Genomic DNA, 27,234 nt, shown 5'->3' with positions numbered 1-27,234 from the left:
TGCGCACAAATATTGTAATCTAATAAAATATATTATACTAGGGTTGGTCCGCCCTACGGGCGGGATTAAGATTTGAAAATTATTTAAATAGTTAGAATAATTGTTCTAATATAATTTTTTATGAATTAAAATTACATATTAGTTTATTTTGGAAGGGTTTTTTTTTAAGACTAAAATAATCATGCAATCTTGATAATTAGTTTTTTTTTCTTGGGGTGGAATTATTAGTATTTTAGATTAGGTAAATATATCTGAGAAAAGTTAGTATTTGGACGGTTTATTATTAGTCATATGTGAATAAGTTTGTACGATATGAAAATTTTTAAAATAAAACAGAGTCAAGCGCCTCAAACTAATTAGCATTTGTAGTTTTGAAAACGATGTTTTCGTCGAAGCTTAAAGCAAATATTGGCTTGTTGATTTCTTTACGTTAATGTAAAGTGTTTTGTTTTTTTTAAGTGAATAAATTAATTACGTATTGGTAAATACGAAGAAGACCGGTTTTATTGGTTCACAGACTAACCCATGACTTCTACATTTATATTCTAGAATCGTGTTTTGCGTGTGTATGACGTAAACGACCCTAGACAAATTAAAATTAGCAAATAGCAACTTTATAAGCTTAAAACATTATTTAAACTTTCAAATAAAGTAATAAATTTTAAACTTTATAAGTTAACATAAAACTCACCAAATTCAATTGTCAAAACATAATTTTTAAAAATTTGACCAATACCAAAAATAATCTCACCATTAATATCCCAAACACAAAGTGGCTTGGCTGTTTAAATAAGAAATGACAGTCTTTAAATATGGTCGGTCAAATTATAACAGAATTTCACTTTCGTCGATAGGATCTGTATTAAGAACAATTTATACTGGAATGCTAAATAGACTCCATAATATAAAAGTGAATAAAGACTGAAACAAATTTAAAGTACCCATATAATTGGGAATATCTAAAACATAAATATCCAAATACTTGAAATTAAACAAAGACTAGCTTTTGACCCGCGCGCCCGCGCGGGTGTATATTTTGTAGAATTTAATATTTTTGTTAGTTGTAGACTTGTAGGTTAATGTTTCATAGGTTATTGAGTTATGATATATTGTGTATCTTGGTCATTTTGCTAAGTGTCGAATTTTTAAATTTTAGTTGCATTCTTTTTCATTTGTACTTTTTTAACTTTTACTTTGTAAATTAAAAAAATAACTTGATTAATTTTGATCTTAGAGTAAATTAAACAATTTAGATCTTTAGTCCAAACTTAAATATTACATTAAACAATTAAATCTAAAATATTAGAGTATTTTGTTTAGATTGAGTGTGTTTTATTAAATTATACAATAAAATTTGTGTGATAAATTATTTTAAAATTACATTTGATTTAAATTTTTTTAAACAAAAATTTACAGCAAAAATTACAAATTATGGAAAATTATACCCAAAAAACATTCACAAAAAGTATTCGATTGCACAATTATATATACAAAGCCCATTTAGATGAATTGAAATAGGCAATTTATTTTTGACTTCAAATTAGTGGGCTTAAAATATTAATCGAAGCCCAAATTATTTTTTTTCCGGGAAAAGAAACAGAAACAGTTTTCTTTGTACGACTTCTTGGTTTCCGTTCTTGTAGATCTCTCTGTCGGTGCCGTCCGCTTTCTGGCGATAAGTTCCATCTCAGGGGGTTGAATTTCTCTCTCAAAAGAGGAAAGATGGTTAGATCCATTGAGAACTACAACAGATTTTGCAAACAGGTATGATTTTGGATTTTTAGGTTGAAATTATTTATCTTGATTTGTTGTTCTAGATTCTGTGTTATGATGGTTTTTAAAATCAACTGAAGGGGTCATACGAAGAGCTTTCTGTTGGATAGATATAGCACGGTCCCGGTTTAATCATGAAGACCTGTCAAGACTCACTATAAGCTCTGCTTTGTCCACGGAATGCTTCGTTACAGTACTTGATCACTTCGTCAACAACTCATATATCTTTGTTCCAATGAACAAATGTTTATTAACTTTGGTCACTCTATTTGTTAAGTCAATCGATCTACTTTATCAAAGGTTAGATTCATAATCGATTATTTTGATTAAGATTCAATGAATAGTTTTCTTCCCTAAATTTTTTGATTGTTTCTCTTATGGAATGATAGATCTCTAGTCTCAATGAGTATGCCGGCAATTAACCTTCGTCTTTAGAGACGTAAGGTCGTAAAGTCAAAATCAACAGTTTTTAAAATTTCTGTATCTATTTTTGTACAATTGTGTCAATTCTGATATTATCTTTTTTAATTGTGACGCATGTTTGAGTTGGACGTTGTGTGAAGCAATTTCTAGTAATCTAGATGCAAAGTAAGCCAGCAACCTTGGCGAACAAAAGACTTCGAATACGGTTAGTATTTCTTAGCTATCACAACTAATTCATAAGTACCAAGCAATGTAGGACCATCTTGAATATGTTTTGATTATGAAAGAACGCTGGCTTAAGTATAAATGTTTGGTTTTTACTTGTCTGAGTGATTCAAACCTGGTTATTTTTTCCTTTACGATCTTATATAACATAACATCTGTCAATCGTTTGATAGCTGATATTATGTCATTTTAAATGTGACGCATGTTTGATTTGGACGTTGTGAGAACCAAGTTTCAGTAATCCAAATATAATGGAAGACAACAACCCGAGGAACACACACCTGAGAATATGGTTAGTAATTACTTCTCTATCATAACTAATTCATAGGATGAAAGCAATGTCATGGATAATAACGCGCCGGTGTTCTACAAAATATGTTGATAACTGATCTAACGTACCTATTTCGTAAGTTGGATAAAATAGGACAGTATAGAATAAGTGCAAGGCTAGAATAACGTCTTTCCTTTCCTCTGTGATGGCATATTTAGATTAAATTGCTTTCTTCTGTATTCTTGATTCACTGAAAATATGAATAACATGTATAAAATTTATGCTCACAGTTCATTAAAAACATTCGACATTTTAATGCTGATAGGAACGTATGTTCATGTTACTAACTTAAACTGCTATTACAAAATCTTTCTTGGTAGGATTAACTTTGTATTTGCCAGAAAATGGACATTGAAGTTTCCTGGAGAGAACCAAGTACCAGTTATGAAGATGCAAAAGCAGACTACAATGATTACAGGACAACAGAGTTATAATGAGGTTAGTAATTACTGATCTACTATAGCTATTTCGTAAGGTGAAACAAATAGGACAGTATAGATATTGGTTTTTAGATTAGGGAACCCTGGTTTTAGTTAAGATGTTTGAGGAAGAAATGCCTCATTGATATTTGTCTTAGATAACAACAGCTTCATTTAGATATGGTTAAAAACGACCAAATAGAATGCATGCGTTTGTCTAAATGAAAAATATAACAGTCTTATTGTTATGTAGCGACTTGGTAAAACAAAGAAATGTTGTTTGCATAACAAAAATAGAACTTAGTGAACCAGCAAGCATTCATCCACCACATATAACATGCGACACCTGCAACGATCAAAATAAGAAAATCATTTTAGTATTTGTCTGTACTTTCTTTCAGAATAAACAAAATGTGAGAATTATGCACCAAAACATATACTGAAAATAAAAAAACTTCTAAATAGACAAATTATGTTACCTCAGCTGTTAAAGGTTGTCGAAAACTTCTTTGAAAACAACATTCTTAGTTTGTTTCTGTGGTTTGCCATCTTCGTCTAAAATCAGAATTTTCAATCCCTTTTTGGAAGTCACTCTAGAAACAGCAACATATAACTGACCATGTGAAAAGACATGTCTCGGTAGATAAAGACCTAATTTAGATAGTGATTGCCCTTGACTTTTGTTGATTGTGATTGCAAAAGCCACAGCAAGAGGCAGTTGCCTTCTCCTCATTTTGAAAGGCAATCTGGTGTCAGAAGGGGTTATTAGCAATCTAGGAATATCAACTATCTCCCCAATCCTCTCTCCTGTTATAATCCTAGCTTGAACCATAAAATCCATTAGCTGAGTGATCTGCAGTCTCGTCCCATTCATTAAGCCATCAGTAGGAGCTATGTTTCTCAGAACCATAACAGGACAACCAACCTTCAGTCTAAGACTATGGTTTGGTAAACCAGGAACCTTAATTGTGTTTAGAAAATCAGCACTAAGAGCTTCATTGTTCACAGCACCTGTATCAGAGGGATCAATGCTATCAGCACTGTTATAAATTTTTTTCTCACCTGAAATAGAAAACAAAAACTCTTAGAATAAGAGTCAACTACAACTTCTGCGAAATCAATAGATGAAATAGCCAATTTACCTTCTAGCTTGTCCAACATATATTCATTAACTGTATTAACATCCTCGTTAGTTGGACAGAGGATAGCTCTCTCTTGAAAAAAATTTGCATCTTTCTTTTCATGCAATGAAGTTGCTGTGCCATAAATCTCTTCGCTGATTTCTTCTATAGGATCATTACAATCTGTAATCAAAAAATCAGAGGGAATTTCTATCTCTGCCTCACCATCATTAGGCTCTGAAAGTTTACCATCACCAACTTTTAATATCCACTCTGAAAATTCTTGAAGATCCTTTGCCTCTGCTGGTGACAATCCTGCTGATAGCAATCTCATATTCTTGGAGAGCTTAAGAACTTTGCAGTGCGTCCAAAGATAGGATGAGTTAAGTGAGGCCATAACTATTTCAGCTCTACCAGCACCATTTATAACAGGCAAAACTTGCCTAAAATCACCACCAAACACGATAACCTTTCCACCAAATGGTTGTGTGTCGTGTTTCCCAACAATATCAAATAAACTTTTATCCAAAGCCTCAAAATAATGCTTGCTCATCATAGGCGCTTCATCCCAGATGATAAGTGATGAGGCTTTCACTAAATTAGCTTGGTCACTCCCATGCTTCATAGTACATGAAGAAAACTCGTCTGGATTTAGAGGAATCCCGAATCTGGAATGTGCTGTCCGACCACCAGGCAACAACAGTGATGCAATGCCGCTCGAAGCCACATTTAGAACAATATCTCCTCTGGATCTGATAGCTGCAGAAAGCAATTTCCATAGGAAAGTTTTCCCTGTTCCACCAAAACCACTAACAAAAAACATTCCACCATCTCCTTTATTAACAGCAGAAAGAATCTCCTCATATATCTTTCTTTGCTCGCAAGTCATCTTCAGCAGATCTCTTCGAAGAGTCTCTAACAAATCAGAACGCTCATAGCTGCGTTCGTCTAGCACCAAGACATTTTCATCGTGGATACTTATCTTTGGCGGTTTAGGCATATAATCAAATTTTGCAAGTGAAGTTCCAGATCGTTTCAAGATTTTTTCAATCTCAAGTAAAGCATACTTCTTTTTGTCGTCATCACTCAGCATCAGACCTAAAATGAATATGAAAAAGTCAAGAAAGAAACTAAAATTATAAGTCTTGAAACATAAATTCATGTACCTAAATTGAACAATCAAGTTTAAAATCTAAAAACATGCCTGGTCTATTAAAATTCCTTCTCCTAGAGTGCTCAATATCGTCAGATAAAAACATCCAAGTGTTTTCCCATACTGACTCAAGCTTAGATAAAGTGTTACTCATAAGCATCATAACAAACACTTTTCGTAGCTCACTTGCTGTGCTCTCAAAACTTCTTCTTACTATGTCATCAATGTACTCCTGATCATCATCTAATAACCCACGAGCATAACATGCTTCTTTGTAGCTCGGATAGAGAACATCTTGGTATGTTTTAATGTCCTCATAACTCGTGGGTCCCCTGACAACATTCAACAATACACGCAAGTAATAAGCATCTTCTTGGGTCCTAGGAGCATAGTTAATCCTCCCCAAAGCAAATCCCCATTTCCTCCTGTTGAACTTCTTTAACCTTTTATTGTAAGTATAGAAGCTTGGGATCTGAGCATAGGTCAATGTTCTTGCGAAGGAGTCAGTCTTGTTCAACTCAAACCAAGCTAAGAACATTGTATTTTCAATGAGCTTTCAGGTGACAACTGCTTTCAATTTGTCTTTCCCTCTGAATGTAATAACTTGCTTTCCAGGGAGATGGAAACTAAGCTTTTCAACAGCAGTTGATCGATAGTGAATAGGAAATTTGAATACTCTCCATGTTCCTTCACATGTTGACACGTATCTGAAAAAAAAACATATTGGTAAAAAAACAGTGGCTAAATTAATGAACTGGTATACTGTAAAGAACAACAACGGTAATAATACCTGCAATCGAAGAATTCCTTGAGTTCATTTCTTTTCTTATCAAGATTCTCTTTAGTAATCTCAACATCTCCTAACTCACTTGCAACAATGTTGTCTGGTGGTTCAACGGCAACTGTGACACGGTCCTGTCATTTATTAATGTATTTGAATAAATACTTTATAGACCCAACTTGGTTGCACCACTCGACGGTGATATGAGCTCTGTATAGAAGAGATAACTTCCGGTTGTAAGGAATGACATGCCGATTATCACACCTCACTCCACTCTTCATAACAAAGTTCTGTGACTGCTCACGCCTCTTGTAAACCGGAAAACCTTCTTTGTTAATAGTGGTCTTCTCAGAAAATGATTTAGGATATGACTTAGAGCAACGACCATTCTCCATACATGGAGAATTAGTATTAGCTCTTCCACATGGACCATGAATCATCATATCTTTAATGACCTCATACAGTTCTGGTTCTTCCTTCTTGTTAGGAATCTCTGCAGAAATAATGTCGTCAATATCGGCTGTTGTAGGCTTCTTTAACTTCTTCATGAATAAGAGAATGTGAGCATGTGGCAAACCCCGTTTCTGGAACTCAACAGTGTACATAGCTGTAAAAAAAACGTTTGTCACAATTTATATAAATTCAAACATATGGAATTTTTATAAATATACAGATCAGACAGGTTTAACTTACATGACTGTGTCTCTCCCAATATATTTTTTTTGGTTAAGAGTATCCATCAAAGAATCAAGTTTGATCTTGAAAATTCTACAGATAATGTCTGATCTGTCTTCAGCCTTTCACTACAAGAAAACATAATCTTAACGAGGACGGTTTTCCTCGTTATTTCGTCGTAAAAGAGGCTTTACGACGAATTAGCGAGGAAACGCGTTTGCTCGTTACACGTCCGTCGTAACACATATTTCCTCGCTAATTCGTCGTAACTTAGCGAGGAATATATTTCGTCGTAAAGACGAAGTAGAACGATTCGTCGTAAAGATGTCGCTACAATTCCTCGTAAGGACGTCGCTACAATTCCTCGTAAATAACTCAAAAACAGTTCCTCGTAATCTACACGTAAATACCTTGAAAGATTTTCCTCGCAAAATACACGTAACAACCACGAAATGATTTCCTCGTAAAATGGTCGTAAACATTTTCTCGTTATTTCCTCGTAAATTATTCCTCGTAAAATACTCGTAAACTGTTTCTCGTCATTTCCTCGTAAGATTTCCACGTAAAGAGGTCGTACATTAGCTACGAATTTACTTCGTTTTTATTATTTTACAGAATTTTATAATATAATTAAAAAATAATTAAAATTATTTAATTTAATAATAAATTAAAATTCAAAATAAAAATAAATTCATATGAAAATATTTTATAAATAAATAAGTTTTGAATTTATATAATACAACAACAACAAAAAAACTAAGGGTCGTTCATCGCCCGGTAGAATTCATCACTCCTCCTCGTAACATCCGCCTCGTTATGTACGTCGTCGGATGACTCGCCATGAATGGGATGTTGTTGTCGCATGTTCCTCAACATGGACTCCCATTCCGGATTTGTGGCCGCAATAACGTCCAAGAAGCCCTCGACTCCACCCATACGAGATTTTGTCGCGGTCAACTCGTTACGCAGCTGAGCGGACTCTCTACGCAGCTCCGTGACTTCATCATCCCGTCGCTGACCATAAGACGATGTCGCTCTCGGAACATCGTTGACGGAACCAATACCCAACGTCCGTCCCTTTTTTTTAGGGACAACCTTAAAAACAAAAAATAAATATTGTAAGTAAATATTTAAAGTTAAATTAAATGAATAATTAAAAATTAATTTTTTTGAAAATTTACCTCCTCGTAAATCTTATCCACTTCAAGTGTGGATAAGGTGACGGGTAATCCGTCGGTAGACTGCTGGGTCAGCTGAGTCTGGCGGTCTTCAACCCGAGCAACTACGTCGTTGTAGATTTGCTCGGACTTGCCATCTACAAATACGCCCGCCTTGTTCTTGTGGGTCCTCTCGTAAAGTTCCATAAGAGACGGGAGATGTCCCGTCTCTTTGGCCTAAAAAACAGTTAAGAAAGTTAGAATAAATTAATATAATTATTAAAAAATTATTTAATAAAATATTTAATTACCATTTCCAAACGGACACCGGCGTGGGGTTTTTGGCCCGTAGTGTGAAGCATCGGCCCGTTCCCGTGCTCATCGACCGTGTTACGGGAGTTAGAGCAAGCCTGGGCGATTCTAATCGAATCAGGAAGGCGCCAATAACGGATGAGGCCATCCCACACGTCCGTGGTGAGCTCAGCGGGTTTGCCACGCTCATACCCCTTCACGATCCAGTCACCCTTCCAGTTGGAGACCGTGTCCAACAAGCGAACTTTCGCTTTCGCGTTAAACTTCTTCCTCACCCTCTCAGTGATCCCCAAAGCCCAATTATATTTTTGCTGTTGGAAAAAATAAATTAACAATTAGTTTTTTAGAAAGTATATATATAAATCATGAAAAATTAAAATATATATAATTAATTAATAGAAACTTACAGCGTAAATTTTGAACCACGTCTTTCTGACGTAGTGAGGCGTCTTACTCCAGTTTGGATGCGCCATGGAGAAGTAACCCTTGATCGTGTCGGTTACGTCCGATGCAAGACATCCGTCAACCCCCCACCTGGAAAATACAAATTTAAAATATAAATTATTTTTTAATGTTATAAAAGATATTTAAACGAATTAAAAAAATTAATGCAACATACCACAACGTTCCGTCCGGTCGGTCTGGGTCGATGACTGGTAAACCTTCTCTGCCTGGCAGACTGAGAATGTCCTCTACCGTGTACTGCGAGTAAGGAGCACTCGGAGGCACCATCAGATCAGGATGAATATCAGCGACCATCGGAGGTGCCATCGGAGGAGGCACAGGAGGAGGCATCGGAGGAGGCACATGAGGAGCCGATGGTGCACTAGAAGAAGTAGACCCAGAGACTCTCTGAGTGTACTGAGTCTCGGGGACAGTCTCCTGGCCCGAAGAACTGGGAGCGGAAGAAGAGGCCGGGTCTAAACGACTACCCGGCTCACCGAAGATCTCTCTGTAATGGGCAGTAAGTCTTCCTTTTCGAACCTGGAAAAAAAAATGAAATTTTTAAAATTAACATCAACAATATATTTTCCAACATTATCCACCTAATCAACACTAAATAACATAAAATCCGCAAACCTATCTAAATTCCCTATACTAGCCACCTAATCTATCCTAAACTAACCAAATTAGAGAGGAATCAGAGAGGGTTACCATTGCTACAAAATGGAGAGGAAGTAGAGAGGAAGTAGAGAGGAAAGAAAGAGTGAGCGGTCGGGTGTATATATAAGATTACATATCGTCGCAAATTCGTCGTAAATTTACGACGAAATAGCGAGCAGTTACAAAGGCCCGTGTTTTTTTTTACGAGGAAATGGCGAGGAATCACAAAGGCCCGTGTTTTTCTTTACGTGGACTTTACGACGATTTTGCTTACGTGGAATTAACGTGATTTATGTTTAAATCTTTTTACGTGGTCTTTACGACGATTTCATCCTACGTGGAATTAACGAGTGTTATGTTTAAATCCCTAGAACCCCAAACCTGAAACCCGAAACCCGAAACCCCAAACCCCAAACCCCAAACCCGAAGCCCGAAACCCGAAACCCCAACCCCGAAACCCCAAACCCGAAACCCCAAACCCGAAACCCGAAACCCGAAACCCCGAAACCCCAAACCCGAAACCCGAAACCTGAAACCCCAAACCCCATATTCCTTATTTTGTACTTCATATATTCCAAACCCCCATCTTTAATTTTCTACTTCATATATTCCAAACCCCAAACCCGATACCCCAAACCCCAAACCCGAAACCTGAAACCTGAAACCTGAAACCCCAAACCCCATATTCCTTATTTTCTACTTCATATATTCCAAACCCCCATCTTTAATTTTCTACTTCATATATTCCAAACCCCAAACCCGAAACCCGAAACCCCAAACCCGAAACCCGAAACCCCAACCCTGAAACCCGAAACCCCAAACCCGAAACCCGAAACCCGAAACCCCATATTCCTTATTTTCTACTTCATATATTCCAAACCCCCATCTTTAATTTTCTACTTCATATATTCCAAACCCCATATTTAATTTTAGGTTTCGTCGTTATTTCCTCGTTGTCTTACGTGGTTTTTACGACGATTTAATCCTACGTTGATTTTACGACGATTTCATGCTACGTGGACTTTACGACGATTTCATCCTGCGTGGACTTTACGACGATTTCATCCTGCGTGGACTTTACGACGATTTGTGCTTACGTGGAATTAACGAGTGTTATGTTTAAATCCCTAGAATCAGAAACCCCAAACCCCAAACCCCAACCCCCAACCCCATACCCTAAACCCGAAACCCCAAACCCGAAACCCGAAACCCCAAACCCGAAACCCCAAACCCGAAACCCGAAACCCGAACCCCCATCTTTAATTTTCTACTTCATATATTCCAAACCCCCATCTTTAATTTTCTACTTCATATATCCCTAGAACCCCAAACCCGAAACCTGAAACCCGAAACCCCAAACCCGAAACCTGAAACCTGAAACCCGAAACCCGAAACCCCAAACCCCATATTCCTTATTTTCTACTTCATATATTCCAAACCCCCATCTTTAATTTTCTACTTCATATATTCCAAACTCCAAACCCGAAACCCGAAACCCCAAACCCGAAACCCGAAACCCCAACCCCGAAACCCGAAACCCGAAACCTGAAACCCCAAACCCCGAAACCCGAAACTCAAAACCCCAAACCCGAAACCCCAACCCGAAACCCGAAACCCAAAACCCTAAACCCCAAACCCGAAACCTGAAACCCCAAACCCAAAACCCCAAACCCGAAACCCGAAACCCCATATTCCTTATTTTCTACTTCATATATTCCAAACCCCCATCTTTAATTTTCTACTTCATATATTCCAAACCCCATATTTAATTTTAGGTTTCGTCATTATTTCCTCGTTGTCTTACGTGGTTTTTACGACGATTTAATCCTACGTGGACTTTAGACGATTTCATGCTACGTGGACTTTACGACGATTTCATCCTGCGTGGACTTTACGACGATTTCATCCTGCGTGGACTTTACGACGATTTGTGCTTACGTGGAATTAACGAGTGTTATGTTTAAATCCCTAGAATCAGAAACCCCAAACCCCAAACCCCAACCCCCAAACCCCATACCCTAAACCCGAAACCCCAAACCCGAAACCCGAAACCCCAAACCCGAAACCCCAAACCCGAAACCCGAAACTCGAACCCCCAAACACTCATCTTTAATTTTCTACTTCATATATTCCAAACCCCCATCTTTAATTTTCTACTTCATATATCTCTAGAACCCCAAACCCCGAAACCCGAAAGCCCAAACCCGAAACCCAAAACCCAAAACCCGAAACCCGAAACCAAAAACCCGAAACCCCATATTCCTTATTTTCTACTTCATATATTCCAAACTCCATCTTTATTTCCATTCCAAACCACAATTCCCACATTTGCTTATTCATAAAACAAACTCTCAGCATTACCTTATTCATAAAACAAACCCCACATTATCTTATTCATAAAACAAACTCCCTCATCTTATTCATAAAACAAATACATCAATCGGATACATCGACATTCTCGTCATCACTAGAAACATCATCATTTTCATTACACTCGTCTTCAACAGCTTCGTCTGTGGCATCATCGGTAAGATCTTCGTACTCGTGATTATGCGGATCAATGAGAAGGATGTCATCAATTTCTTGTTCAGGTTCCTCGACTTCATTTATCTGTTCTTCTTGCAATGGTGGTTCTTCTCCACTGATGATTCGTCCTCGAGGTGTAACTTTGATCACTGCTAACCAATTTATACCTGAATCTCTCATCCGAGGGTATGGAAGGAAGCTAACTTGGTCTGCTTGTGAAGCTAAGATGAAAGGCTCGAATTTGTTGTACCTTCGTCCACCGTTGACATCAACTACACCGAATTTGTTAGACCGAACACCTCTGTTGACGACGGGGTCGAACCATTCACATTTGAAGAGGACGCATTTCAGCTTCAGTATCCCTGGAAATTCGACTTCAATAATCTCCGTCAAGATCCCGTAGAAATCTGTTTCCCCTTTCACACATATTCCATAGTTACTGGTCGCCCGCTGTCTACCATAGTCATATGTATGAAAAGTATAGCCTCGTGTGAAATACATCTGTGATGTGGTGACCTTTACAAGTGGAGATTGAATTACTTCGTGTAACCACTTAGGATAATCTGCATCGTCGTCGTCATAATCAACCTGCAAAAATAAAGAGAATGTTAATGAAATACAGATAATGTATGAAAAAAAGTTTTAGTTAATACCTGATTCCGCAACCACTTAATGAAGTGTTGATCTTTCCTTTTGTCTACGTCACTTGTGGATATACCAGGAAATGTTTCTTCGACTTGAGAAACAAATAGGCTGTAAAATCACATTTTATAGGAATGAATCTCTCGCAATTATACAATTAATTATACTTATATGTGTTTCGAAGTGTCAATATATGTTACCTTTCAAAATAACGCATCAATGGATCTTCGCAATTGAGTAGAATATAGGTGTGTGCACTATGAGCGTCTTCTTCACTCGACCACCAAACCTCTTTACACTTCCCACCGAGTCGCCCAATCTGGCTAAAGATGTCTGGAACACCAGCAACTGCATATGTTGGCGCAACACCACCATCATCATATCTTCTTGGAGCTCTTCTCCGTGTACGTACTTTTGACGCAAAGTAGTACGATGTGAAGTGAGAAACTTCTTCCGTCAAACTTCCAGCAATTATAGAACCTTCAACTTTGGCGAGGTTCTTTGCTTTTCCCTTCAAATATTTCATGGCTCGCTCATACTGATACATCCATCCGTAATGTACAGGTCCACGAAGCAATGCCTCATATGGGAGGTGGACAGCTAGATGCTCCATGACGTCAAAAAATCCGGGAGGAAATATCTTCTCCAAGTTGCACAATAAGATGGGAATGTTCTCCTGAAGCTGTTCCACAACTTCTTCTTTAAGAGTGCGTGTGCTCAGATCCCTGAAAAATGCTCCAATGCCTTTTATATTCAAAAAAAAATTAAACACATTGTTAGTCATATATTATTTTGTAAATTATTGTGATATAATACACTACGTACCTGCAAGTGCTTCATGTACGTTTGTTGGAAGTAGCTCCGCAAATGCAAAGGGCAGTAGTCGTTGCATAAATACATGACAATCATGACTCTTCATCCCGGAGAACTTTTGACCCTTTTCAACACATCTAGAGAGATTCGAAACATACCCATCGGGGAACTTCACTTCTGATGCCACCCAGTTGAACAACACCGACTTTTTTTCTGAAGATAATCTGAATATCGGAACGGGAACTTGTCCATTGCTTTTAATATGTAACTCGCTTCTTGAGCAAATATCCGGCAAGTCCAACCTCGATTTTATGTTGTCTTTTGTCTTCCCTGGGACATTCAATATTGTATTCATGATGTTCTCAAAGAAATTCTTCTCTATATGCATCACATCGAGGTTGTGGCGCAGAAGAAGATCCTTCCAATATGGCAACTCCCAAAATATACTCTTCTTGTGCCAGTTGTGATGAACACCGTAAGAATCTGGCATATTACGAGGGACATGCCAATTACCACCCCAACGAACTGTTTCGTTAGCTCCGTAGTAGTCGATTTGCGCTTCAATTTGTTCTCCAGTTAGATATGGAGGAGGAGTGTCTCTCACAACCCTTTTGTGCCTAAACAAATTCTTGTTTCTTCGGTAAGGATGGCCAATGGGAAGAAATCGACGGTGACAATCAAACCAACTTGTCTTCCTACCATTCTTCAGTTGAAACGCATCTGTCGTTCCATTACAATATGGACAAGCTAATCTCCCATGTGTAGTCCATCCAGACAACATCCCATAGGCAGGGAAATCACTTATGGTCCACAAAAGCATCGCTCGCATCGTAAAATTCGTCTTCGTTGAACAGTCATACGTCCTCACCCCTGTTGACCACAAATCCTTCAACTCTTTTATCAGTGGTTGTAGGAAAACATCCAGGGACCTTTTTGGATGGTTCGGACCAGGTATTAATATGGTCAAGAATAGTAACTCCCGTTGCATGCACATCTCCGGTGGCAGGTTGTATGGAGTAAGAAAGACTGGCCACAATGAATATTGTCTCCCTGACATTCCGAACGGACTAAATCCATCTGTGCATAATCCGAGATACACATTCCGGATATTGCTAGCGAAATCTGGATGTACTTTGTTGAAATGTTTCCAGGCTCTTGCATCTGATGGATGAGTCATCTCACCATCCGTCTGAGTATGCTCGGCATGCCATCTCATCTTTCCAGCAGTCTGCTCTGATTGATACAATCTTTTCAATCTGTCTGTAATTGGTAGGTACCACATCCTTTGGTACGGTACCCTATTACGTCCCCGTCCTTGCGGCTTGAATCGTGGCTTCTTGCAGAATCGACATTCTTCTAGCTTCTCATCATCTCCCCAATAGATCATGCAGTTGTCGATGCAAACATCTATCATCTCCGAAGGCAACCCAAGACTATAAACCAGTTTCTGAATCTCATAATAAGAATCAGCAGACACATTGTCTTCCGGCAAATACTCTTTAAACAAGTCCGCCCATTCGTTCATGCAACTTTCAGGTAGATTGTGATCAGTTTTAATATTCATCATTCTAGCAGCTAACGACAATTTAGAGAGACCTTCTCTACAACCACTGTAAAGTGGTTGATTCGCCGCGTTTAACATTTCGTAAAACTTTTTTGCATCTATATTAGGTTCTTCATCTCCATCATGAGCTACGAATGCATCAGCTACCATATCATGAACCCTATCATAATCTACCATCTCCTCCTGCTGGTAACTATGTTCATTATGCAAATGATGATCAACCGGTTCTTTTTCCTGAAAATTGCTATTACTACTACTAGCTTCATTCTGATCATAATTAAAACCTTCTCCATGTTGAAACCAGATATAGTAATTTGCCGTGAAACCTCTATTTATTAAATGCTTCCAAACATTTTCACGGTTTGCCAGTTTCGAATTGTTGCATTTCCGACAAGGACAGAACATCTTACCACTTTCTTGGGCGAGCGGTGTTGAATCTGCTTGATGCATAAATGTCTCCAGACCCGCAAGGTATTCTTTCGTCACTCTCCCGTTAGCATCTCTATGCATATACATCCACTTCCGCAACTCGTAAATATTCCCGGAGCCAGCCATTTTTTTTTCTTTCACGTTTTTTGTTGTTGGTGTGTTTAAAATGATGTTTGAACATCCATATTTATAGGAAAATTCGAATCTGGTAGTTGTAATTTTGCTATGAATTTACGATGAAAATTAATTAGGTGGGCAAAAAAAACGTGTAACACCTATAAAGTTGGTGGATTCAAAAATTTCCTCGCTAAATACACGTAAACTATTCCCTCGTAAATACCACGCAAAGTTTACGTCGTATTTACGAGGAAATAGTTTTTCCTCGTAAAATACTCGTAAAGTTACATCCACTTTACGACGAAACAGTTTTGTCGTTACGTTACGAGGAAATAACGATGACTTTAGTTTTTCACGTAAATTCGTCGTAAACTCGACGCAAATTTACGAGGATTGTTTTTCCTCGTTAATTTTCGTCGTTAAGAATGTTTTTTCTTGTAGTGTTTAGTTTCCTTGCCTTAACATATCTTGTGATCTCTGGCCATTTGGGATTACATGTGAAAGTGATGAAAAAATCAGGGAATCCGAAATGCTTACATATTGCCATAGCATCCAAGTAACAATTCTTCATATATCTAGGACTCCCTACGAATGAAGCTGGTAATGTAAACTCAGTTCCTTGCTCATTCATATCCTCTTTTCATGCGTTCTCAGACTCTTTAATAGAATCATAGCTATCTGATCGCAAAGAAGGCTGGTTCATCTTCAAATATCTTAAACGATTAGACTCAATTGTGGTGAAGGCATCCACCATAAACTGCTGAAATAGCCTTCTAGAATGTAGGAGAGAATGAGATTCATTCTTACACTCGTGAAGGCGAAAAGCAAACCATTGCCTCATACTGATATTAGGCTTCTTTTGTTTTTTGGTCTTTTCTGTTGTTCCTTTCTTAATACCAAGTCTGAATCCATCTTCACCATATGTAAACAAAAGAGGATACTGAAGTGCAAGATAGGAAGCATGAATCTCGTTTATTCTCAGTAGTTTTCCTGAACTTTTTTGTAGAACAATATCCCTTCTGTCCATATCAAGACTAAAATCTCCAGGAATCAGCGCAGCAACCTCTGAAGCTGTGGGTGTGTTATATGTCCTTCCATCCTTTAACCTCTCACTAACGATCCTCATATGAAAAGAGTTCTCAGGATCTGTGTTGAAGCGGTCCCTTGCTGATCTAAACTTTTTAACATATGGATTGACTTCATTCAACATCTTCATCAAAGTCTCTATAATATCTTTTCTGAGATGATCCTTTTTCTTGACTTAAATTTTCTGTTTACCGAGGCTAACATAAAATATAAATAGAGGCAATGTTAGTAATCGTACTACTATTAAAAGCACAGTGTCCGAGTAATGCAAAATATTATACCTTAAACATTTTGCTCTGTTTTCAACTTCATTCTCCGTATCAACTATATATAGCTGTCCAAACTTTGGTGTACCTCCCTCAGGTGGTGTGATACCAGCACCCAATAAATGATAATTTTCTCCTTGAAGCTGAAACATATCAGGGCCTCTACCTTTTTTCAGAGACCTCTATACTCTTCCACCAAGAGAAGTGAATGAAAAAAGCCATATTGTAGGGCCTTATATGTTTTTGAAAATGTCTGCTTCTTAGATCATCTCCTTGCAAGAGATTTTTTAAGACTGTTGGTGGTTCCTTCAACAACGGCAATTTCACTTGTCCTTGCATACATCATAATGAAAATGTAGGATTTTTTGCGTTTCTCCGCTTGTTTAGCCGTTCTCCATACCACATGATAGCACCACAATGAGAACAGTTGTAGTCTGGATCACCTTCATCTAAGTAGTCTAAATATTTGACATCAAAATAGAAACATGTAAATAAGAATATAGGAACATAAAACATGTTATTGAATGAAGAAAACAAACAAAACCAATACCGTTTTCAGTATAATACTTTTGGTAAGAAGGTTTTGGCGCCTTTACAACACCAACAGTGTGTTCTGCATCTAATGCCACTCTCTCTTTATCGTTTGGCTCAACCTCTGGCTCAAAATCCATAGGATCATCTAAATCAGAGTCTTCATTTTCTGTATCAGTATTCTCTAGAGAAGAACATTCAAAGACTTGCTGGCTATCTGTATCAATGATCCCTGCGAAAAAATACTCTTATATTATCACTCAGCTCAGTCCATTAAAAAATTGTTTGTTTTCAAGATTTGGTTACCTCCAAACAAATCAGTTCCGATAAATCCATCTTCTTCTTCTATGGACTGAGCTGACGCATCGAAGTTATCTGATGATGAACTGCGTTGTTTTTTTCTCAGATGTGCTGTATTAGTAATGTCTTTCAATACATTACTTGAACTTCTGGTTTGATGGCAAGCCTTAGTTTTCATAGATTTAAAACTCCTCTTTTGTAGATCCTCTGTTATAATATTAAAGAAGGTTAAAATGATTATGAAAAATGAGCAGGTTAGAATATTATATATATATATATATATATACAGTAAAAAAACAAACAAACACTTACTTGATAATGAGGTTAAGCAGCTGCTAAACACCGGGGTGTCATTCACTTGGTCTTTTATCTTTTCTAGACCTTTGAAACATTAGAAAATGAAAAACATTTTTTATATCTTGTTGATTGTACATGATGATACTTAATAGATCCTTTTAGATGAATGACTTACCAACGATACATCTTCTTTTATTTAAAGGTGTTTGTGGTGAAAGCTTACTTATTTGTTGATATGGAGGAATAGTGTAGCTTGGAACTTTGTGATTCTCAATATTTTCGAAGAGTCTATAGTAGATAGAACTTATAGGAATCGGCTGGTTTGAGATGGGATTAGAAAACCTCTGAATCTCTTCAAGGTTAGGCATATCATTGACAATCATCATTTTTTCTTTATCTTTTCCAGTGACTAATCCCTGAAATCTCCTCTCTTGCGATTCACCTCTTGAGTATGAGGATGAAGGAATGTTCCTTCCACGGCATTTATTCAGAAAGATTTTTTGGGAAGAATGGATTAGCTTACTATGAGATTTGCATATATTCAGGTAATCTCCTATTTTTCTGGTCATAATTTATGATTGACAATATATAAATTGCTTAAATGTAGGATAATAGTTAAAATAAGGAAGTTTAATCCAGGAATTATTTTATTTAAACATCTGTAACATTCATTTTTATTCACTATATAACATTTATATTAGTAAGATTGATATGACCTTTTTTGGTAAAATTACTTCGCAAGACATTTATTCGTTCTAAAAACGTTTATGTTGTACTGGAATCACAGATCCGATGACAAACAATGATGGAGCAGGTTCGAACATTCATACTCTTATAGACAGGTAAACTCTTCTAACCAAACTTATTATCCTTTAGAAATACGATTGGTAGTATAGTTTTACTTTAGAACTATATGAGTTGATTGGTTAGTTAGGCTCTTGTTTTGATTAGTAATAAGTAATTTCAATATACTGTCTTATAAATTAATTTTAAGAATGCATAAAAATGACATAAAAACCCAGCTTATTATTAAATAAAGAAAATTAAAATAACACAATTAAAAAAAACCAAAGCCTCAAATTCAAAATACGGAATAAATCAAAGCATAACAAAAAAAAACCAAAATAAGCGAAAGGAGTTTGATATCGGATAGAAACTTCATCTTCAGCCTAATCATTCTTGATCTTCTCTTCTTTGATTATCTTGGTGCATTGTTTCTTGGAAGAAGATGTTAGGTCCTGTAGGTCACAATCATCATCCTTGCGCTTTGTTATAGGAGTTGGACACTCATCAGAGGAAATTTGATCCAACATCATGGCCTAAATCAATTTAAATTTCAAGGAATTGTTAGACACTATCATAAAGCACACACTAATAACAAATGTAAAGCATAAATTAATTAAAAAATATACTTACAGATCCAGATGACATGGTAGAAGAAGTTGTGACCATATCAGAATTAGATTGAGAGTCACTCTGGATAGTAAGAACTTTATCTCCAGAACAAACCTCTAAAACAACAAAAGTGTCGGATCCATTTGTGACATTGTCTGAGGATATGGAAATACCAAAACAGAAAGACTTGCCGACCAAACTAAGAATAGGTTCTGGTAGTATATCTGGATCTTCAATCTGATATATAGTAGAAATATATGGGGGTTAAATCTAAACTATTATTGTAGAGAAAAGTAACTGCAAAACACAAATTCATAAAAAAAAATATATACCTCCTCATATGAGCCATCCCATAATTCTTCAGCATCCACTCCAACGATGGACTTACCAACAGAGCCTAGCAACATCACATTACATGTTGCAGAGTCATCTTTCACAACCAGATGTAGCTTGAATCTAAAAAAAAAAAATCAGATATAGTAAGAATACTTTGATCTTGCTAAATATTTGAACTCTCAACAATTAGTTCAAGTAAATATAATCACTTACTTGGGTCCAACAGTATTGATATTAGAACGACAAAGTTCACAACGAAACATAGGCTTATCTTTTTTTGTCATCCTTCCATAATCAACTTTAGGAATCTTAAGTACACGTTTTTGGTGCCGGTTACAACCAATGTAGAACCAAGACCAATCTGTATCTATAGCTTCAATAGTACATATGATTTTGCAAATCTCCACCTAAATATTTTATAAAATCATAAGCGGATTTTTATTCAAATGTTCATAACCATAAAGCAAAACAATTACATTCGGAAAAATGGTTAGATGTACCTGATTGGCCTCAGCGACTTCTGCAATTGTTTTGATCTCAGCATCATTCCAGTTATACAAAATTCTTTTACCATCCTTCTTTCCAGACGGTTTTGGGACCAGAGCAACAGAGAGATCATCATTTGACAGCCTTAAATGCATTTCAATTTGGACATTTAAAAATTAGTTTTATAAGATAGGCATGTAATAATATATAAATCATAATCATAACAGAAGCAAAACCTTTGAGTTATATTAGAAACTTCAGGGATCATTGCATTCAGGAACAGTCGTGTCGCATCAAAAGCATTAGTGATTTGCAGCTCGCCTATAAAACATTAAACATAGGCTTGAATTCAATCAAACAAAAAATAAATTAATCAACTAATGTTATAAGAGTCAAAACAAATACCTCTAAATTCCTTGATTTTTGCAAACCTGATCAAACAAATAATTGTTTGATCCTTTCCGTTTAGAGAAAACGGTTCAAGTTGCTCAGCATATGTTCCCCACAGACAGCATGCAAGATTGTTTCCTCTAACGATATCAAAGAATGATATTTAGTCAAAGAAAAGAACAAAATAAAGTGTATAAGATAACAAAAATAAAATGTTTTGAAACTAACTCTGCATCAACTAAGCGAAACAGAACCCTCTTTCTGTCTTCGCCAGAAACTTGTACAGTCTGTACATCACCAAGGTCATGAATTCTTCCTATCACGTCTGTAAGATAACAAATAGAAACATAGGTAACGATATATATCAAACGCATGTCAGTATAGTTTTAAAACAATATGAATATAACATAAACAGAGATTACCAATGAGAAAAGCTTGCTTTTTGGTTCCATTCTCAATTTCTTCATAATTAGCACGCGATATAAAAACTCTATCATCAACTAAATCCGATCTTGATAGCACAGCGTCTTCTGCTATAACCATCTTGTATTTGTAGTTGGTTGTTCGATATTGACCACCAGCTGGAGTCACAGTAACGTGTTCAATAACTCCCCAAGAATCTATAGGTAAGACACGTTGAATCCGTTGCATGAGAGATCGTTTGCTAGTAGCATGGATCTTGTTACCCTAACAAAAACAGTCATATTAGTTAGATTCATGACATTAGTAATACAATGAAAGGAAGAAACGTGTGTTCCAAAACTTACCCATTGATCTGCTAACACCATCTCGAAAGTATCACCTGCAAAAGGTGTGTTTTGCTTCCACGAATGTAAAAATTTCACTTGAATTCTCCAGTTGTCTTTGAATGGCCTGAGTTTTGTGAGAGGAACAAATGTCGTTAGGTTAGACATATTGAGGTTTTTTTATTCTTTGATTTGATATGATATCGATGCAACTTGAGGAGATATGTATATATAGTTGGCATATCAAATGGGATCCCGTTAGGTTAATTCGTAACAATTAAATGGTAAATTTTGGTAGTTATAATTTAAACACAGAATCAATGTCAAAATCTTTGTAAAATTATTTAATGTACATTCATAATTTTTTATTTAATAGGAAAAAGAGAATATTCGATCTTTAAAGATAAGAATTACTTGGTAACCAAGTTTTTGGCAAGATAATTATGTGATTTCGTTAGTTATATTGATCCATTTTTTAAATGCTGACTGCGTAGAATTATGAAAAAATATTCTGTGTTGATTTGTTTTTTAAATATCGTAATGTAGGAATAGTTTTAGGAATGGTTTGTATTATGGAAGGAAAGAAGTTGAATTAGTTACGATAGTCTATGCAAAATCTATTTAATATACACATATACCTAAATAAGTATGTTTGGGTCATTTAGAAATTGTAAGCCCAGAATAATATAAGGTTTGTTTAGTTGATATGTATCAACGAATTAGGAAGAAAAAGAGAGTAAGTAAAACCCATAGTTTTAATAGTGACATATGGATGTAATATTTGTGCAACTTTAAGGAGTAAGATTTATTTGTACTTCTGCCTTAATAGTTTAGATGCATAAGTATTATTAAAACTGAGATTCTGATCAAAAATTTGTTACTGCTACATCCTAAGCAACACGCGCCTTCTTGACCACCTTAGAGGATGAGACATCCGGATTCTTACGCGCAGTACCGTATAGACCCATCTGATCCATTACCAGTGGCCCTTCCAGATGCAAACCCAACAGGAGCTGGCTTGCCATTAGGCATGTTGTCATCATCATCCTCGTTACCTCCCTGATCCATTGAGATTGTTATACATATACGTATTTGTAAACAGCGATAAGACAATGAGATAACGTATTACACATTATACTTACATTGTCATCCACGTCATCGTCTCGCACACGACCAAGCTCATCAACAATGCTGAATATCAATCTAAAGAAGTATACAAAACGTTAGTGGAATGCCGTCAATAAACTAACACTATTAGCACTATTACACATTATACTTACATTGTTGTTTCTTTCTGAAACGTTGCTTCATATATCATGTTATGGTGAACGTCTTATGATTGCTGGTGAAGTTATAAGCAGTGACCCTCACCTGGAAAGTGTATGATTTTCCTTCCATATCTGCAATGAACGGAGGTATCCTAGAGTCCTCAGGGTTCACTCCATCTTCAGCCTAATTGACAGGAAACCAAATACAAATTAAGCTTTTATTTAATAGGCGATAAAAACGCAAGTAGACAGAGGTGTATTTTACCAGCATCTGAACAGCCTCACTTGCTCTAAGATTATGTAGTTTCGTCATCACACCATCAAACCAAACAAATGTTCCTTCAGCAGTATCATCAGCAATAGCCATCTCAACACGATAGCTGAAAGGAGATGGTAATGAGGAAGCCAAATTATAAAGATACACTTGTATACGTCTAGATGTATACATACATAGATATAGTAGGGACGTAACTCACCAAAGTTTGAAATATATATATATATATATATATATATGTGGGTCACCTGAAACATAGTTTGAAATAGATCAGTGTTGATTAACAGAGAAAAGTTAACTGGAAATAAATATCAATGTTAATTAACAGAAAATCAAAATCAATGATAACAATCAAGATGAGTTTTACCAGAAAATAACTATCGGTGCTAATAAACAGGAAGAGGAACTATCAAAATCTGGAAAAAAGGAACTTACATTCACGTCAACCATTAACATATCGACCCACACCAGTTTACCACCACGCTTAACATTTCTGGCCTCCCCAGAACCGAAACCGCAGGAGCCTCGCCTCGACGACGGAGGAGCACTTGTCGGACTTTAGATCAGAGAAAAAAAACCCTTGAGTTAGCCATAACACGATCTATTAGTATGAGATTTAAGAGATACGAAGATATGATGAGATCAACGAAAGGAAATCTCACACGTATTTATACCGAAACCACAACATCTCAGATCGAAAAGCATTGAAGAAGACCGAGTGGGGGGGGTGTGAATCAATGGGAGTAATCAAGTAGCCTTTACTCAGACCGTTTCAGATGGTGAGAAATCGCAAATGTCACCTCAGCGCCGTCGCACGTAGAGGATAGACAGACTTCGTTTCATCACTGCAGCGAATTAGGGTTAGAGGGTCTCCTTCACGCCGGGCCCGAATTATTTCCAATTTAAAGCCCAATTACACAATATTTACAAACAAAACCCAAGACGACAGATCTTTAAGGAACTGATGCGTTTACAAACGAAGCTTTAATGAACCGCTGCGTTTTTCTTAAAGCAGCCACGTGTCGGCTCGACAGCATCTGAATTAGTGACATGGCATCATAGCTGGACACCGTGGGAAGGATTCAAGGTGTACTTTATATAATAAGATTATTCCTAATAGTTCAGCTACAAACAACCAAAACTCATTTTACTCATCTAAACCATGAACAACGTCATTAATTATGAGATTCATTACCAAATTTTATCATATGTTTCAAGAAATATCTTAAATCAGAGTGATCCACCACTAGAATCACTTTTGCTATGAATTGATTGTCGGATTCATGTGAAAGAGCTTGTCAATCCTCAATCTCTGGCGCTCGAGTTGAAAAACAAATTTTTTTGACTTTTTCTGAGGAAGGCTAATGAAATTGTCCAACAATGCGATGCATATATTGACAATCAATTATTGGATGTTGGGCGGATGCACGCACAAACATAATAAAGTAACGATTGACAAACATAATAAAGTAAAGTAGTAATTATACAAAAGGAAAAATATCAGTACTGTATACCTAGAGATGGGCTGTTGAAACATATGAACCAGTAGACTTTTGTTGAAGAGACATGTACATATCCAGCTCGAAGCTCTCTTCCGTATATGTAGTTCACATTTTTCTGAAATGGCTGTCCTTCTGGATAGCAGCCAAGGCCTCGGAAGGCGCAATGACCGACGTATTTTGGTTCACCGAAACCCATTCAAGTCGCTACCTTAGACCGGATACCATCACAAGCAATAACAATCTGTTAAAAGACATACATCAAGCAAATCAGCCAAATCAGCCAAATCATATAGTTTCTGGTCATCTTACTACTCAGGAACAATACCTTTGCAAGCAGTTTGCTTCCGTCTTCAAGTTCAAGTTGAGTGTCACCATTGGCATTGCTTTGTATTGTTTTTAGTTTTGAAGAAAACTTAATTGTTTCTGGAGGCAGCTGGCTAGCGAGTGTTTCCAATAGTACTCTCCTCTCCACCGCCCGGACTTCTTGGCTATATTTAAAACATGCTTTGGTTACTCAGCTGAGTCAAACCAAGTGCTTTTAACTACCTTGGTGAGCAAGTTAAGAATGTTCCTACCTTTGATCTTCGTCTTTGAATGCGAAAGAACGAAGCTCTCTTCCATCTCCATTCTTCACTACCATCCTGCTCAGCTGATCATACCAACACACTCAGCTAAAACCAACAAGAGATCTCATTAGTGTTCAGAAAGAAACTGTACCCTTCGATTTCTAGGAACTGCGTCCGGAGCTGAGGCCCGACGGAGATGGCGTCAAGAACACGCCACCCATTCTTGAACAACGTCAGCGACGTTCCTCCGGTTCGAAGCGACTTTGCCTGCTCCAGCACCACAGACCGGACTCCAAGACTAAACCATCAACCAGAATCTCCGGTTCAGTTGGAAGTAAATCCAAAGAACCTAGTTTGTGAACTTACCGGTGAAGAGAAAGGGCGGTAGCGAGACCACCAATACCGGCGCCAACAATCACTACGCTCTCTTCCCAGAAGTGTGCTTCATGTGTTACAAAAAGGCTTTTGCCTCAGGCCTCCAAAATATATATACATTTTAGGGTCTCAAATTTTCAAAAATCTTGTGTAGCATAGTGGTCTTATTAAACACACTATCTTTTTTTTTTTTTTTGATCAAACCATACTTGCACTTGATATTAAAAATGTTTACACTCCAATAAAAGAAGATACAAAGAGGCTATTGACAGCCAAACAAACAACACCAACGAAAACATAAAAGATAGAATGGCGACACAAATCACAAAAAGAAAACATATGAGATCGTATCACAACAACGTCATAAGCTACTTCAAAGATTGCATCTAGTGTAACCCGTAAGACCACACACACTGCACCATATGCAGAGAAGAGCATTCGATGGGAGGAAGATCCTTGCAATACCAACGAAGCTTGTTCCTCCAATTCACTCCATATAGGAGGAAGTATTAGGAAAGAAAACTGATTCAAACGAGGGACAAACGAGAAATCATAACCCGCCACATCCATATTCATCAGGCTAAAGATGAAGATGAGTTTCTCTTCTACCTGCCACCAAGAAGAAAGATACACGAACATAACACCAACACCCGGAATAGAACCCGTAAGAGAACTGCATACTGCAGACGATCGCGCCAAGGCGATAAAAATGCTATTAGAGGTCGCAAGAGTAGGACCAAATAACACTAGAACCATCGGTATATCACCGACTAAAGTCATGAACCTCAACTCCAACGTCACCCACACAAATAGCTGTCTAATCCATTCTACAGTAGCAAAATAAGTGGAAAAGAAAGAGCTAAGATGTACATGAGAGACCTTACAAGGAGGAGTGATAGGAAGGTCGAAACAAGAACTGAATAAAGACCAGTCAACACATCCGAATATAGACCTGTATACCACAGGAGAGAGCAGCCCGTAGGCCAATAAAGTGTCACTTGCAAACACATGAGCACCACCACCACCTCCACTTTTTGTCGCTATTCTACATGGAAGCTTTACAGTTGAAGTTTGGAATAAAGCTTGAAGAGATGGTCTGGAGGAGGTGTCGCAAAAACGCAGAGGAGCGTTGAGAGCTAAAACGTCCGGAGGATCTGGAGGTTCCGGAGGGCACATAGGAGAAGGAGCTTCGAGAGGAGGGCCTGGCGGTTCTGGCGAGAGGGAGTTTTAAACGGCGGAGCTGGTGGAAGCGGATCTGGCGGAGGGAAGGTTTCAAACAGAGGTTTTATCTGTTCCACCGGAAACAGATCTGGAGGTTCTGGCTTCGAGGGTAGTACAGGAGGGCTCTTTGTCACTGAAACGCAAACAGACTCTGAGACATTGGATCGACGAGTTCTCACCGGAGGCAACGACCTAGGCGTGGGAGAGGCAGAGGCAAGTGAAAGGCTCGATCTTTGAGCTTTCAATAGTTCTTCACCTCTCCGAGAAACGCTTCGGGTCATCCTAGGTGGAGTCCCAACGAGGAGAAGCATAGCTTCTTAATGGGAGTTTCGGACGGAGGCGACGGCGGAGAAGACCTTGCAGTGTGAATCCATGGAGATCGTGGGGAGACGACGGCGTCTTGGGTTGTCTCGCTTTATTTTTTTTTTCCTTTTTAAACACACTATCTTATCAACTGAAGTTTGCACCGAGAGTTGCTCTTCTTCTATTTTATCAGAAAAAAAAATATTTTGTTTTATTATCAATTTTCCGAAATAAGAAAGAAAGATCTCTTTCGTGATATCAAAATTCCTAAATAGAAAAGGAAGATAAATCTCAACTACTTTATACATGATCTATATATATATGTAT

At 37.3% G+C, this 27,234-nt stretch overlaps 1 long non-coding RNA gene across 1 annotated transcript; it reads left to right on the top strand.

Moving 5' to 3' along the window:
• Nucleotides 1-210: 210 nt before the first annotated feature.
• On the top strand, nucleotides 211-23,278 carry LOC106365630. The gene is made up of 4 exons (XR_002657628.2): nucleotides 211-3,190; nucleotides 18,452-18,590; nucleotides 18,833-18,887; nucleotides 22,294-23,278. It is a non-coding gene; the product is annotated as an uncharacterized LOC106365630 (long non-coding RNA).
• The last annotated feature ends 3,956 nt before the right edge of the window (nucleotides 23,279-27,234 follow it).

The sequence above is a fragment of the Brassica napus genome, chromosome C4 (assembly GCF_020379485.1).
Source record: "Brassica napus cultivar Da-Ae chromosome C4, Da-Ae, whole genome shotgun sequence".
NCBI lineage: Eukaryota > Viridiplantae > Streptophyta > Magnoliopsida > Brassicales > Brassicaceae > Brassica > Brassica napus.
This window is presented reverse-complemented; position numbering and strand designations above follow the sequence as displayed.